General features: G+C 46.3%; 1 protein-coding gene across 9 annotated transcripts in view; it reads right to left on the bottom strand.

The window, feature by feature from the left end:
- CCSER2 (coiled-coil serine rich protein 2) overlaps positions 1-13,925 on the bottom strand; it is a 296,048-nt gene that overhangs the window by 109,631 nt on the left and 172,492 nt on the right. The gene's annotated exons all lie outside the window — the stretch shown is intronic.

The following is a 13,925-nucleotide window of genomic DNA, read 5'->3' as shown; positions in this document are numbered from 1 at the left end:
TATGTGATTTTGGTTTGATTTTTACTTATATTGTTCATAGTTATTACCTCTGATGCAGCTTGTGGGTGAAATGTGGTCATGTTGAGCGTTTGTTATTAATAAATCGGATTACTTCAATTGGGACTGAACTGCTTTTTTGTTTGTTGTTCTCTCCTCCTCATCAAGCATCTCTCCTTATACTCGCCCTCCCCCAAATTCAGTAAGTTCCCCGTTTCCACTTAATTTACAATTCACACGCACTGCTTGTGTTGGAGGAAAGTATCCAAAACAATCACAACTTCCTTTTTCTAGTAATGCAAGACATGTCAGAAGGAACTTCTTCGAAGCATCCGATGACTGTGCATGTGAATTGCTGCCTGCCACTGTTCGCAAGAGTTAGAAATAAACACAAATCTAAAGGTACACCGAGGGGGGGGGGGGGAGGAAGGGGAACATATATGTTAATCAGGTTTTCTATTCCGCCTTTACCTATTCAGTTCAAGGTCGGATTACATTACAAGATGTTGGGTTAGTTACCCAGGCAGTTACAATGGACAGATTGACACAGACATTCAGTAGGGTTGCTAGTACAGGTAGTTAGTTCATAGTTACAAATACATCATTACAAGTTCAAGTAGTTCATCGTTGGCTAATCGTTATGTCCCAGGAATTACATTAGACAGTTTAGAAATGGGCTTTTACAATTACCATTTCAGTTATTTCAAGATTGGCTCCCTGTCTTGGTTTAAAAATGCTTTTAAAAGTTTTCTGAACCTGAGATAGTGGTCACAAGATTGTAGTGTAAATGGTAGTTAGTTCCAGCATTTTGCTAGTGGATAAGGTAATTTGCCTGGTAAACTTTATATTCTTGCATGCTGGAAATTTTAAGTGGAAATATTTCTGGTGGAATATCTGTTGGAAGCACCCTGGAATAGGATGGCCAACTCTGTTAGGTAGTTGGAGGCATTCCCTCTCAGGATCTTAAAGGCAGCGATGCCTAATTTAAACTTGATCCTTGTGGTTATGGGTAGCCAATGTAGTTTCACATAGTAGGGCTATAGGTGTTCCAATTTCCATAGTCCATATAGGAGTCTTACTGGTGCATTTTGAACTAGTTGTAGACGCGATAGCAATGTTTTAGAGCAAAGAACTAGTGGTACATTACAGTCGTCTAGTCGAGATAGGATTAGGGATTGCACTAAAATTCAGAAAGCCTGTTTTGTTAGCTTTCTCATCATAAGGCAAGATTGTTTTATTATTGATTGTATGAGGCTCTTCATGGATAGGTAGTTATCAAATTCTACTCCTAAGATTTGGAATTGTAGTTCTAATGGAAAGTCTGTGTAATCCTTGGAGTATAGCATGGATCAGTTGAGGGTCCTAGCCAAAAGAATTTGGTCTTGTTCTTATTTAGTTTGATGCGATGGGTTGAGGTTCAATTTTCTATGATGTGGACACATTTTTTGATAGTGGTGAGGATGTTGGCTAATGGTAAAAGTGGGGATCCTTGGGGGACCCTGCAGGGAGGGTCCGCAGGTCCCAGCTGTCAAAGTTCACCATCCTTACATACAACATAGTGCAGAGTGGTTAGGAAGCCTTGGAACCAGGAAAGGACTTTGCTGATAAATCCAAAATCACTGAAGATCTCGGACATTTAATTGAAGTCTACTAGGTCAAATTGGATTATGATTGCATTGTGACCCTTGCTTAGTAGTTCTTTGCTTTTTGTTACTAGTCCTGCCACCAGTCTCAGTGCTGTGAGTTTTCCTGAATCCCGATTGTGAAGGGTGGAGGATACTGAAGTGTTGCAAGTACCATTTAAGTTATTGTGTGACATATACTTCCATCATTTTGATAAATAGGAGGATGGAAGCTACTGGCAGATAAATTGGTCATATCAGAGGGGCTCAGTTTTGGGTTCTTGGGAATGGGCATTAAGATAGTTCCTCCAAATACTCTTAAAGGAAGACATAAGATAGAGGGGTACGGGGAATAACCCCAACAGTCCAATTCTGTTCTACTCTGTAACAAGTATAAGAAGTAAGGTTAAAGATCAAAATAGAAATGGCATGCAGCCAGAACTAACTTTCTTGGAGTTATTAGCTATTCACATAACCATTTTATCAGGGAAAAATACCTGGATTTTTTTTTTTTAACAAATTTATCCAAGCTGAGTAGCAGAAGCATTCTCAAGTCTCAAAATACACTCAGAGTCTAAGACAGAAAGTAGGTTCAAAACAATGACAAGGTGGGTCCTCAGGACTACTAGTCACATCTAAAAGAAAGAAGACTATTGAAGTAAGAACCTAATCTTTCTTTCCAATAGTCCTGAACAGTAGGGACATACAAAGCAGTCCCCTGAATCTAGGGTGGGACCCCTGAACCTACCTTCAGAACAGAGGATCCAAGGTGGTGCCCTTCCTAGCTGCTATGTCCACTTTATAAAACTTGGTGAAAGTATGAAGAGTGGACCCTGTGGCCGCCCTACAAATTTCCTTAGGCGAGACCGCCTGAGACTGTGCCCATGAAGAAGCTATGTTTCTGGTAGAATGTGCTCACACTGAAATCAGTGGCTGTTTACCACAGCCAATATATGCCGACGAGATTGCCAGTTTGATCTATCTGGAAATAGAGGCCTTAGATGCCTTTACACTGCACTTGGCCTGACTAGTAAGCACAAAGAGGTGATCTGAGACCTGAAAAGTCACTGGTCATCTCCAAATAACAGAGAAGAGCTCTCCAAACGTCAAGGAGTTTTATGATCTGATCCTGGACTTCTTGGTTGACTTGGAAGGCCGAAACAACCTTCGACAAAAATGACAGAATTGTGCCTAAAGAAAATACTGCTTCTGTAATCTTGAGGAATGACTCCCTGCATAAGAAAGCCTGCAATTCTGAGACTTTTCTTACAGACATAATAGCTACCAGAAACACCAGCTTAAATGGGAGCCTTACTGAGCCCTTTAAGGACCAAATTGAGACTCCAGGATCAGAAGGGTGATCTCGCCGGATGATGCAATCAAAGAGCACCCTTTAAGAATCTTGCTATGTCTGCGAGACCAAAGAGACCTTGTCCCCATGAGCTCTGAAGAAGGAAAGAGCTGCAACCTGGACTTTCATGAAGCAACCGCCAGGCCCTTCTCAAGGTCTGCCTGTAAGAATGCAAGAATCTCCAAAATTGGAGCTTTCCAAGGCTCCACGTTATTTTTGGACCACCAGTGCTGAAACAGTTTCCAGGCCTTAGCATAGGTCTTGATGGCTGCAGACTTTTTAGCTCTAAAGGAGAGTGACTATGACCCCCCTCTGAGTAATCTTTCCTCACTAGAGCTGCCCACTTAAGAGCCTGGATATTCTGGGTTTTCTATGTGTACTATGTCCTGGGCAACCTGAGACTCTTATCCCTCTGCATCAGAACCAAGTCTGCGTACTAAGGCCTGCGGGCCCAGTCCAGTGCCTCGAGAACCACCAGGCCTGGGTGACTTGCAATCCTGTGAATAACCCATCCTGTGAATAACCCATCCTATTATGGGACATGGGGGAAACACATACAAGAGCCCTGTCCTTAGCCAAGGTTGAACTAATTCAACCAACACTCCGCTTCTGGGCACGAATCTTCGGCTGTAGAAGCAATCCACCTTTTTGTTCACTGCTGAGGCCATGAGGTCCATCCGCAGGCATCCTCCACTTGCCACGAAGTGACTGCTGGAGTGAATCCAACTGAGGTGACCACCGGGACAGAAGGGAGTACTGCAGGGGACACATAGGAACCTTTACTCACGTTATCACCTCTATGAGCACTACCATTGACCTGGAGGTAATGCCACACAGTAGGCTCCAGCCTTGCTAATAACGCTGTTATTTGCTGTTGCTGGAGATTCTGTTTACATGCTCTAGCAGAAAAGCACGGCCCACTGCCATGCCAAACAAACTTCCAGGTACTCAAGTTGTTGGATTGGAACCAAATAACTCTTCTTGAAATTGACTATCCAGTCCAGATCCAAGAAATTGCTAAGGCCTGTCGCTTCTATCACTATTCCCACAAAAATAGAAGTATATTGTCTAACTAAGCACTTCAAATACAAAAACCATATAGTGCAAAAAACATATAGAAGTGGCTATTTAACTTAATATGCTATTAAACACACATTTCCCCTCTTCAACAGTGCTCAGAATGTCCTTAAGAGTCACGAATGAAGCCACAGCCGCAACTTGGTTAACTTGGGCTACCAGAAAATTCACCTTAGGCTGATCAAATATCAGCTGGAAATCAGAAGCCACCAGGTAAAGCTTGACTATAGTTCTAGCTACCCTCAGGAAGTCCTCTGGGGCTTCCAGTAATCTGTGATGAGCTTTGTGATATCTAGATACGAGGGCAAGTACATGGTCTGAACTATGGAGCCATTCATAACTGAGTGCTGAGAAGTGGAGACTCGCAGGGATTCCAGTTTCAATTCTCACAATGAATTTGCAATAAGGCCAGGAAGCTCCATTACCTTAAATAGGTGCTGCACCATTGGATCCCCTCCTTGGTGACCACAGCCTACTGCCCGCCAGCCTCATGCTGAGAGCCGGGAATCTTCCAGGAGAGAAGTAGCTCCCTGGGATAACAAAGGCATGGCTTCAAAACCCCACTCATCCCAGTCTTTGACAAACTGGGCCTCTGGGTCTGGTGGCAGATCTGCCTCCAATCAGGAAGCCATCTGGGAGAAGTCCCCAGCCTGCTCAGGCCCAGGCACACTTGCAGATGACATGAGCCAACCCTGACACTTTAAATATGTGCTCTACATCAGACATAAGAAATCAGGAGTGACCCTTGGAGAGACACTCACTTCCTCCTCTTGGACTCCGCAGCAAATACGCAACTGTGTTTCGCCAATTCATTGTTGGATGGCTCCTAAAAGGGTCTCTTCCTTGAAAAACAAGCCTCCTGTGGATTCCCTGCCCTAGAAGACTTCAGCAAAGCTTTCGATAGTGTCCCGCATCGCAGGCTGTTGAGCAAGATGAAATCAATGGGGCTGGGAGAAACACTAACTACATGGGTAAATGACTGGCTGAGTGGCAGACTTCAGAGGGTGGTAGTTAACGGTACCCTCTCTAAAACATTGGAGGTTACCAGTGGAGTACCGCAGGGCTCAGCCTTAGGCCTGCTCCTTTTCAACTTATTCATATGGGACCTAACTCGGACTTCAAGGTAAGATAACGTTATTCGCTGACGACGCCAAACTATGCAATATAGTAAGAGACGGCAATTCACCAGATAGTATGGCACAGGACCTACATTTGTTGGAGCTTTGGTCCTTGACCTGGCAGCTGGGCTTCAAAGCTAAGAAATGCAAGAACATGCATCTCGGCAGTAGAAATCCGTGCAGAACTTACACCTTGAATGGTGAGACCTTAGCTAGAACTTCAACAGAATGAGACTTGGGAGTGATCATCAGCGCAGACATGAAAACTGCTGATCATGTGGAGAAGGCTTCATCTAAGGCAAGACAGTTGTTAGGTTGCATCCGCAGGAGTTTCGCCAGCCGGAAGCCTGAAGTCATAATGCCATTATACAGAACCATGGTGAGACCTCATTTGGAATACTGTGTGCAATTCTGGAGGCCACACTACCGAAAAGATGTGCTGAGAGTAGAGTCGGTGCAACGGATGGCCACCAGGATGGTCTCGGGGCTCAAGGATCTATCGTACGAGGAAAGGCTGAAAAATTTGCGGCTGTACTCACTCGAGGAAAGTAGGGAGAGAGGAGACATGATCGAGATGTCGAGTATATTACCGGCCGTATCGAGATGGAAGAAGAGATTCTCTTTCTCAAAGGACCCTCAGCCACAAGAGGGCATCCGCTCAAACTCAGGGGTGGGAAATTTCATGGTGACACCAGGAAATATTTCTTCACCGAGAGAGTGGTTGATCCTTGGAACGAGCTCCCGGTGCAGGTGATCGAGGCAAACAGCGTGCAAGAATTTAAGAGCAAATGGGATGCCTATGTGGGATCCTTTAGAGGGTTAAGCCAAGGGAACCTGTCACCAGGAGTGGGATCCCTAGGATAGTAGACTTGGGGGTGGGCAGACCTGATGGGCTATGGCCCTTATCTGCCGTCATCTTCTATGTTTCTATGTTCTATGTTTCTACCTCCATATGATCTGCAGCATGTGGTACACGGACGCTCCTCAGCTGACCATGCAGCTCAAATCTGTCATGATAAAGGTCTGAGAAGTCCATTCCTGGTCAATTTTAAGCAAAATTGAGGGAGTATGAAACAAACAGAGGCTTTAAAAAAATAATCGGGAAATCCAAGATGGCCACAGTAGTGCCAAAAACGGCCCAGGGGAGAAAATCGAAAAATCAAAACATGTCAAAAAAGAGTTTCTGGAGGTGGAGGCCTTATCGCCTAGTCTCAGAAACCTCCAAAACCACAAAAATCAGACCTCCCTGATTTTCCCCACAGGCTATAACCTTATTTACAGTGCCTTGTGAAGCCTTTTCTGTGTCAACTCAAGAGCCCAATATAAACGACTGGGTTAGGTCAAAAAAGCCTAGTTCCAAAAAACGGAATCACAAATAAACAGATAGAGGAACCAGTTCAAAAAATACTTTCCACTTTCAGAAAGTGGAAAGTATTTTTTGAACTGGTTCCTCTATCTGTTTATTTGTCAACTCAAGAGCCTGCAGCTGAGAAGCTGGTGAAGACTTTGCCTCAAATTCTACACAGAAAGCGTGATCTTCTGGCTACCAGTCTGACCAATGTTAGACTAAGACTCATCCCCTATACGCCTCGCATCACGACAGGGAGGAGAAAAAAAGCAACTGGTTCCAATAAAGCCCAAACAGCCAGACACAGAGCCAAACAGCCTGTGCTCAAGCTTCTGATAAATCAGGGATGAGAGCAAGGTACTGTGGAGTGGACCCTGAGCTCCAAAAATATTAAAGCTGGCTGCCTAGACAGGTGTCCCTGAGGGTTGATCCTCCTAGCAGCAGACTTCTGCCGCACGAGTCTGGGTCTTCTCTCAGGCGGAAATCCCACCATGTGGGAACCTCTAGGCATGAAAGCCTCAAATTTCAGATGTGAAAAAGCCCTGAAAATAATTTTTAAAAACTGCAGAGCAGATCAGAAAGACACCTTCTCAACTTGCTTGAAAAGGGAAAACTGAGGAAGCATGGCACAGCCTTCTGGGAAGGAGGCAGAATAGAAAGATGTGCGACATCCTTTCGCAGCAACTTAAGAACATAAGAACATAAGCAGTGCCTCCGCCGGGTCAGACCATTGGTCCATCCTGCCCAGCAGTCCGCTCCCGCGGCGGCCCAACAGGTCACGGCCTGTCTGAATCACCAGAAGGGGCCCCCTTGCCACCTTGGTTTCTCATTGAGTCCTATCTTCCCATCGAAGTCCTAACCCTCCGGTCTTGCACATGCACGACCTGGTTGGATTTCTATACTTATTACCTGGTTAGCTTTCTATACCTGTGCTACATCCCAGCACCTCTCTCAGTATCCCACGATTCCCCTATCCCTCAGGAATCCGTCCAATCCCTGTTTGAATCCTTGTACCGTACTCTGCCTGATCACTTCCTCCGGTAGCGCATTCCAAGTGTCCACGACCCTTTGTGTGAAAAAAAACTTCCTTGCATTTGTTCTGAACTTATCTCCCTTCAGTTTCTCTGAATGCCCCCTCGTGCCTGTTGACCCCTTCAGCCTGAAGAATCTGTCCCTATCCACCCTCTCTATGCCCCTCATGATCTTGAAGGTCTCTATCATATCTCCCCTGAGCCTCCTTTTTTCCAGAGAGAAGAGCCCCAGCCTATCCAACCTCTCGGCGTATGGGCAGTGTTCCAGTCCTCTTACCAGTTTCGTTGCTCTCCTTTGGACTCTCTCAAGTACTGCCATGTCCTTCTTGAGGTACGGCGACCAATATTGAACGCAGTATTCCAGATGTGGACGCACCATCGCTCGATACAATGGCATGATGACTTCCCGCGTTCAGCGACAAAATCCTACTGTTCAGGACTAGACACATGCACTAGAAACTTTGTTACATTTGCTTGAAGGACATATTATGTTTCCTCAAGATCCTGATCTTGTAGTGCTTAATGCAAAACAAACTGTGCAAATGGATGATCTCACATAACCTGAGAAATGCAGACAATATTTCTGGTTTAAACAGACATTGACATAGCGGAACAAGTCATCCAGTCAGTGGCCAGGAAACTTACACATCTTTTCAATTTGGCAAGCTGCAAAACCTCTTAATTACAATTAATACATTGTATTAGTGTCTTCTATTCTACCAATATCTTTTGGTTCTAGGCGGATTACAAAAGAATTGATCTGGGGATACCCAGTGAGATTACAAAAAAGATAATTAGAAGAAGCATTAGGGTCCAGGGATATATCGAGACGGTTAGACAAATTTCCTGAATAGCTTGGTTTTTAATTCTCTCCTGAAGGTTTTGTAGTTGGACGTTGTGATCAGCAGGTTGGTCTAGTTTTGCTGTTTGGGTGGCTAGTAAGCCATCAAACATTTTCTTACATTGCATGCCTTTGTTGGGGAGTGAGTGAAGGGGGGCCTGTGTTCTCCTTGGTCTGAATGTGTTGTTCCTGGTTAGGCGATTGTTTAGATAGGTTGGTCCATCACCATTCTGGGCTTTGAATAGCATGCAGTAGAATTTGTAGAGTATGCGTGCTTGTACAGAGAGCCAGTGTGAGTCTTGGAAGGCAATGCTAATGTGGTTGTATTTTTTCAACACGTATATTAGTCTGAGGGCTGTATTTTAAACTGTTTGTAACTGCTTTATCATGTTGGCAGGGCATGACAAGTATAGAATGTTACAGTAGTCTAGTAGTCCTAAAACTAGGGACTGGACCAGGAATCTGAATTGTTTTTTGTCAAAGTATTTTCAGATTTGCCTTAAGTTGTGCATGACTGCAAAGACTTTCTGGACTTTTGTTGATTTGGAATTGTATGGTGCAGCCTTTGTCTAACACTATTCCCAGCAGTTTTAGATTGGGTTGCAAGGGGTATGTGATGGAGTTTATTTCAAGGTTTGTTATGGTTGGGTTTTATTATTTTCAAGAAGTAGGAATTTAGTTTTGTCTTGGTTCAGCTTTAGTTTGTGGTCTTTCGTCTATTTTATCACTGTTTCTAGTGTTATGTGTAGGAACAGGCAGCAGGCAGGCAGCAGGCAGGGAGAAGGTTCACCAGGCAGAGAGGAGGTGGTGAGCTGAGCGAGGCGGGAGACACAGAGAGGCGCTAGCAGCGCCAGAAAACCCAGAGGCAGCCAGCGGGGTCGCGGCGAGAGTAGCTCCGCCCACCCCACGCGTCAGCAGCCAGCGACCGGGCTCCTCCTTTAAAGGAGGCGAGCCAACGGGCGCTGCACTGCTTACAGGCAGCAGGCAGGGAGAAGGTTCACCAGGCAGAGAGGAGGTGGTGAGCTGAGCGAGGCGGGAGACACAGAGAGGCGCTAGCAGCGCCAGAAAACCCAGAGGCAGCCAGCGGGGTCGCGGCGAGAGTAGCTCCGCCCACCCCACGCGTCAGCAGCCAGCGACCGGGCTCCTCCTTTAAAGGAGGCGAGCCAACGGCGCGCAGCCGTTCGGCGCGCGGCGAAGGCGAGCGGCAAAGGCGCTCGCCTTAGCGAGTTCGCCTTTGCGAAGAGCCTTAAGAAGAGCCAAATCCGGGGCAACAGGACATATTAGGGCAAATCCTTCATTCCAGACACCCTATTGCTCTCTCTAACACCTAACTTTTCAGCTTTACTTCAACCCTTTCTCTTAGGGTACCTACCTCAGAGGCCCTAACCTCACACACTCTTATACTATCTCTCATACTCTTACACTCTCATACTATCTCATACACTCTCTTACACTCTCTTATACTATCATACTCTCACATTTACTCTCTCATTAACTCTCTCTATCTTTCCCTTTTTTGTTGTGTTATGGCAGGGCGGACAAGGAGCGTGAAACCCACAAGCAAGGTCGGTATCCCCTGCACCGAGATGATCCAGGAAATGGCCTCAACCTATGCGCAGACAGAGGAGAACAAAGCATCGGGAAAAGACATCTCCATGCAGACCGAGCCCATCACACAGCAGTACATTACGGCCTCTACACAGACAGAGGAGGTTGGCCAACAGGATGATGACATCATGCAGGAACTAAGGAGCCTCAGGGAGGAGGTGAAACGTCTGAGAGGCATTAGAGAGGATGAGGCCTATATCGATGGGATAGTGCAGGAGCTATCCCAAATCACAGAAAGGGATCGTGACGGATCTCCCATGATGACACCAGGGCCGTCGATAAAGGAAACAACTGTTGTTGTTCAGGAGATGGATGGAGACACTGACTCCTGGCAGTTAGTGACCTCCTCCACAGGTAAACGTAGGAGACCCCCCTTCCCATTTACAATCTCTTCACCTTCTCACTCTTTCTCTCAACAGGGCAGCTCCACATCGACTCCGCATCTGAACCTGAAGAACAGATTCCAGGTCTTGCAGGAAGAGACTACCGTTGTGGACATGGAACAGGATCAACACACATCTCCAGGGACAATGGACCGACACCCCCAAAAGAGGCGTAGAGTGATAGCCATTGGGGATTCCATGTTGAGGGGCACCGAGGGACCAATATGCAGACCGGATATGCAGTCGAGGGAGGTCTGCTGTCTGCCCGGAGCCAGAATACGAGATGTGACCACCTGTCTTGATAGACTTCTCAAGCCCCAGGACCACTTCCCAATGCTGCTCATCCACGTCGGGACGAACGACACTGCTAGGAACACCCTGGAGGACATAGCTAGAGACTTCGGATCTCTGGGAAAGAAACTAAAGCAGACAGGAGCACAGGTAGTATTCTCTTCTATTCTTCCTGTTAGGGGCAGAGGAAGGGACAGAGACGAACGTATCCTGAAGACGAACGAGTGGCTACAACGATGGTGCCGGGAGATGAACTTCGGATTCCTGAATCACGGAGAGGCACTACAGGGACTACAGGGTCCAGACGGACTCCACCTGACCAACAGAGGTAAGAATGTCTTCGGACACAGGCTAGCCCGCCTACTTCGAAGGGCTTTAAACTAGGTAAGTCGGGGGTGGGTACCCACTTTTACACCAGAGCAGTAAGTACCAATCCTGATGGGGCGAACCAAAACTCCGCTACTAAGTCTAAGGTAAGTACCCTTATTGCAAAAGAATCACTAGGTGACACTTTAATTCAAATGGATGGCTCACTACAGGAGCTTAGTAAACAGAAAGAGTGGAGAGCTATGTATGTTAACGCACACAGCCTAGGGAATAAATTTCTAGAACTAGAAACAGAAATGGTTAATGCAGACCTGGACGTAGTAGCAATATCCGAAACATGGTTCACAGACTCTCATGGGTGGGATATAACTATACCAGGATACAACCTGCTTCGACAAGACAGAGAGGGTAAGTTGGGAGGAGGGGTAGCACTTTACATCAAAGAGAACATCAAGACAACCAGGATCACAGATGTCAAGTACACTGGGGAATCCATCTGGGCAAACCTGGCCAGAGGCAGAGAAAAATGCCTGTATCTTGGAGTGGTGTACAGACCTCCAAGGCAATCGGAGGACAAAGACGCAGAATTAATTGAAGACATTGAGAATATCACCTTACGGGGGGATGTCGTTCTGTTAGGAGACTTCAACATGCCTGATGTGGACTGGAACACACTCTCAGCGACAACTTGTGATAGCAGGAGGATATTAACGTCCATGAAGGGAGTAAGGCTCAAACAAATGGTACTAGAGCCCACTAGGGCCCAGGCCATCCTGGACCTGGTACTTACAAATGGGGAAAGCGTCTCGGAGGTCTCGGTGGGAGAAAAGCTAGCCACCAGTGACCATAACATGGTATGGTTTAACCTTAAGAAAGGCTTCCCTAGGTCACAAACAAAAACAAGAGTACTCAATTTCCGAGGCACTGACTTCGCACGCATGGGAGATTTCATCCATCAGACGCTGCAGGTTCATGAAGTATCTGATAATGTGGAAACTATGTGGTCAACCTTGAAATCGACCCTTCATGAGGCAACTCAATGCTACATAAAATCGGTAACCAAACAGCAAAGAAAAAAGAAACCCCAATGGTTCACTGATGAGGTCTCGTACCTCGTCAAAGAGAAGAAAAGAGCATTTCTCGTATACAAATGCTCGGGGGAAAAAGAAGCAAACATTGTATACAGGGCAAAGTCTGCAGCGGTCAAAACAGCAGTCAGGGAAGCCAAACTTCGAATGGAAGAAAATCTAGCGAAAAACATTAAGAAAGGGAACAAATCCTTCTTCAGGTACATTAGCGACAGGAAAAAGAATGCAAACGGGGTAGTACGCCTTAGAACGCCAGAAGGGAACTATGTGGAAACAGATTCCGATAAGGCCAAATTGCTGAATGATTACTTCTGTTCAGTCTTCACCTGCGAAGCACCAGGACACGGGCCACGGATTGAAGCAAAGCAAAGCATGGAAGACCCATTTCGGAATTTTGATTTCACACCAGAAGAGGTTTACAGAGAACTGTCGAAACTCAAGGTGAACAAAGCCATGGGACCGGACAATTTGCATCCAAGAGTGCTCAGAGAGCTATGCGATGTTTTGGCGGAACCGTTAGCCATGCTCTTCAATCTCTCCCTAAGTACGGGGAGAGTCCCCCTGGACTGGAAAACTGCCAATGTTGTTCCTCTGCACAAAAAGGGTTGCAGAGCAGAGGCTGCGAATTACAGACCAGTAAGTCTCACATCAATAGTGTGTAAACTCATGGAAACTCTACTTAAAGGGAAATTAGACACGATATTGGATGAGGGAAATCTGAGGGATCCCTGTCAACATGGATTCACTAGGGGCAGGTCATGCCAATCCAATCTCATCAGCTTCTTTGACTGGGTGACAGGAAAACTAGACTCGGGAGAGTCTCTGGACATAGTGTACTTGGATTTCAGTAAAGCTTTTGACAGCGTCCCGCACCGTAGACTATTAAACAAGATGAAATCAATGGGGTTGGGTGAGAAACTAACTGCATGGGTCAATGATTGGCTGAGTGGAAGACTTCAAAGGGTGGTGGTCAACGGCACCCTCTCTGAGACATCGAAGGTGACTAGCGGAGTGCCGCAGGGATCAGTACTGGGACCGTCCCTTTTCAACATATTCATAAGGGACTTGACCCAGGGGCTTCAGGGAAAAGTAGCACTGTTTGCCGACGACGCCAAACTGTGTAACATAGTAAGTGAAAGCAATCTCAAGGATAATATGACGCAGGATCTGCTCGCGCTGGAAAACTGGTCCTCGACATGGCAGCTGGGATTCAACGCTAAGAAGTGTAAGGTCATGCATCTCGGCAGCAGAAATCCATGCAGAACATACACCTTGAATGGAGAGGCACTAGCTAGGACTTCAGAAGAACGGGACTTGGGAGTAATCATCAGTGCAGACATGAAAGCTGCCAAACAAGTAGAGAAGGCCTCGTCCAAGGCAAGGCAAATGATGGGATGTATCAAGAGAAGCTTCGTCAGCCGCAAACCTGAAGTCATGATGCCACTGTATAGAGCCATGGTGAGACCTCATCTGGAATACTGTGTGCAATTCTGGAGGCCACATTACCGTAAAGATGTGCTTCGAGCCGAGTCGGTCCAGCGGATGGCCACTAGAATGGTCTCCGGACTCAAGGGTCTCTCATACGAAGAAAGACTGGGCAAATTACAGCTCTATACTCTAGAGGAACGCAGGGAAAGGGGTGACATGATTGAGACATTTAAATACGTCACAGGTCGTGTAGAGCTGGAAGACGACATATTCGTTCCCAAGGGACCCTCGGTCACAAGGGGGCACCCGCTTAAACTTAGAGGAGGGAAATTTAGTAGTGACACCAGGAAGTACTTCTTCACAGAAAGGGTGGTGGATCAATGGAACAGACTTCCGGTGCAGGTGATCAAGGCCA

The sequence above is a fragment of the Geotrypetes seraphini genome, chromosome 4 (genome assembly GCF_902459505.1).
Source record: "Geotrypetes seraphini chromosome 4, aGeoSer1.1, whole genome shotgun sequence".
Classification (NCBI taxonomy): Eukaryota; Metazoa; Chordata; class Amphibia; order Gymnophiona; family Dermophiidae; genus Geotrypetes; species Geotrypetes seraphini.
This window is presented reverse-complemented; position numbering and strand designations above follow the sequence as displayed.